The following is a 3,348-nucleotide window of genomic DNA, read 5'->3' on the forward strand; positions in this document are numbered from 1 at the left end:
TAATCTAACCTCTTTAAATTTGAACCATTTCAGCTCATAAAGAACAAGAACCATCCAGATTAATATTCTACTCTGACATGATGAAGGTTACAGAAGAACAATTCATTTATTCTAACATAAAATCCTGGTAAGTGACCAAATGAATTAGGGTTTGGTTATGTCTGCTCTAATGTCATTAAAATTTCCAATCAGAGCAAATCAAATAATTTTCAGGTTGTTTCAAATCATTAAAAAAAGCTTTATCTTAAAAAAAAAACAATAATATTGTCTGATGACATAAAAAGCTCTAAATAACAATAAGAAATGTTTTCGTTGCATATAGTTCTGTTATTGTATTGACAATGGAGTCACTGGTGTGCTAAAGTAATACAAAGAAAGCTGGCCTAATGATTCAGTAAAACAGTAGAGAGAAAATAAAAAAGGTATTGTGGAGAAGAAACTGCTGCAGAGGATATATTGCTGTATGGAGCAGAATGTAGCCAGCAGGGCAGAATTAGTCTATCGAGTCGCAGAAGATAAAGCTCATCCAGTCAGATAATGCATGCTTCAAGATTATTGACTGCAGCAGAACAACACAAAGCATCTTAATGGGAGACGTTCGGCTCTATTTATTTACATTTAGGGAGGCAAAAGTGAGAAATCTCTCTGGTTTCATTTGACTCTGAGTCATCTGATGGATCATTTCTGCTCAAACATAAAAAAAAAAATAAAAAAAACACCAGTAAGAAACCTCAGTCAGGAATGACATATATATATGTAATTCATTAAAATGGTCACAGCTATACAGTTGTCAAAGTTTCCTCCTGCATGCAGGAAGGCCTGAGGCCAAAACAACACTGGAGGGAGGCTAAAGAAACTAGTTTTGTTTTGTCCAAACACCACTACAAAAGCAACAACAGAATAAATGAGTCAAAACAATTTACACACCTTCCATGCAGGCAATTAACCAGCTCAATGAGTGTTGTTTGGCTTCAGCCTCATGTCTTTTGTCCCTGCAGCTCTGTTACTTTTTTTTTTTTTTTTTTTTTTTGACAAACCAGGTTTACACAAAACAACGTCTAACTACTGCCCCCTTGTGGCCAAAAAACATTTCTTGTTTTTCAATGCTGCACTGCAGTAAGGCTTCCTCCCTCTCAAACGTGGGATTTATTTCTCTTTCACTCACTGTTAAGAAGAATGTACATGGACCGTGTGTCACCAAAGAATTGTTTTCATAACATCCATGCTTATCTCAGAAAAAACAAAACAAAACAAAACTTTAGAGCGAGCTTCACAGCAGGTTTGGAGTCAGTTCTAATTTTAATGTACGATTAATGCAAGTCTCTTTCAAATATTAAACTTTGTACAACACATAACTCATGAACTTAAAAGTTAATAAGAATTTTGAGATACAGATAAATAAATAATTGATGAATGGTTTTGTGCGAATATATGAGCATTCTATAACACAGTACCTGATGTATGTAACTCTTAAGACAACTTCAGTTTGAAAGAATAAATTTTAATTTGGACCAGACTGAGAAGTCTTCAGTTGGTCTGAGTTGAGCCATGAACAGAGCATGCTATCCAAAAACAGCTGTTGTGCATCAGTGCATCACTGTCAACTTTGCATTATGGTTATTTAGAAACTCTGTGTTTATCGAAAGTGTGAACAGCAGCAGCTGACTTAAACAAAAAACAAGTAAAAATATAAATAAATAAATAAATAAATAAATAAATAAATAAATAATTTTTTGCTCTAAAGGGGATATTCTTGGATTTTACTTTTTTTGGGTGGGGGGGGGCGTATGTACAGTCTCATACTGTTGTGTCCAATTAAAAATGTTAACAACTGCTCTATGTGTTGAATTTAAAACAGAATCTCTGGAGCCAAACATCTGCTGCTAACAATCACCTGTGGAGTGCAGCAGTCCTAGGGGGGGTCCAAGGCAAGTTCCCTCCAAAAAAATATTTTTAAAGGGGACCTAATATGCAAAATTCACTTTTATCAGTTTTTTTTAACTTACATTTGGGTCTATACTGCTTCTAAAAACAGTTCAAGCACCAAAAAATGCACTTGAAGATATAGTATTTTTACTTTAAGTAAATGTATTTTTGTGTCTTGAAATGACCTATTTTTAAACACCAACTGCCTGATGGCAGAAGGCTGTGGAGCATGTATAACATCAAATTATTTAGGGGGGCTTGAGAATGTTTTATGAGGAGCTGCAGCCCCCCCTAAAATAGGCCTAGTGATGCCACTGGACTTCAAGGAGTTGTGGTAACTCAGTGGTCCACGCTGATTAAACCTATATCACTGACTTTTTGAGTGACTCCGGGGAGGTTGATTGGACCTCGGCAGAACCACTGAGAAAAAGCAGGATGAGGCCCAAACGTCCACTGATGATGTTCAGCGTTTTGTTCAGGGTCACCTGAAGTCGTGACAGCTTTGAGCAGTGCTCTGAAACTCTTCAGCTGATAGAGTCAGGAGTTGGAGGTTATTGTTACATCAATGAGAGATCCTTTAACTCAGAAGTTCTCCATCTAACCCTAACCCTGGGGGTCCTAAAGGAAAAAAAATAAGTTTGAGAACCACTGCTTGAATGGGACTTACCTTTTAAAGTAACAAATAGTTCTTGTTGTTTAGCTTCTTTTTGATTTTCTGCTGCCAGTTATAAAAGCTGCAACAATTCAAGTAAAAATCATTAGAGAATAAAAGAAAAGCACACAAGATTTCAGATTTTCAGATTTAGATTTATTTTGGTAAATTTACATAACAAGAAAAAGAAAACAAAATGAAAAACTATTTTTCAAATACAAATCAATAATTTATGAAAAACAGAGTAGGCTCATGCCTAATATATATTTTATTCGATACAAGAATAAAAACAAAATCTAGAAAACAAAATTAGATAAAATCCAAGTGACCTGCCAGTATTGAATGTTTATTTAATCTTGCTCTAGATCAGTGGTTCCCAAAGTTGGGGTCGGGACCCAAAGTGGGGTCCTGAAACATCAAGGTGGGGTCCTGAAACATCAAGGTGGGTCCTGAAACATCAAGGTGGGGTCCTGAAAAGATTTTCTAAATTAATTACATTTTTGCCTTAGTTGCCTAAAATGTATGAATGTAGAATAATACATATTGTTACTATGCCCGTGTTTAGTTGACCTGATACAAATGTTTATCATCCAAACATAGTTGGGGGCACAGGTCTCTGCTGCTGTTATTTTGTGGGTCAAAAGCTGAAAAGTCTGGGAACCACTGCACTTCAGAAATTAATTTAAAAAGGTAATAAAATAATTGCTGATGTAATATTTCCCCTATAATTATTACAAAAACACAAAATAAGTATAAATAAGTATTTATAT

Source organism: Austrofundulus limnaeus, unplaced genomic scaffold, assembly GCF_001266775.1.
Source record: "Austrofundulus limnaeus strain Quisiro unplaced genomic scaffold, Austrofundulus_limnaeus-1.0 Scaffold18, whole genome shotgun sequence".
Taxonomy (NCBI): Eukaryota; Metazoa; Chordata; class Actinopteri; order Cyprinodontiformes; family Rivulidae; genus Austrofundulus; species Austrofundulus limnaeus.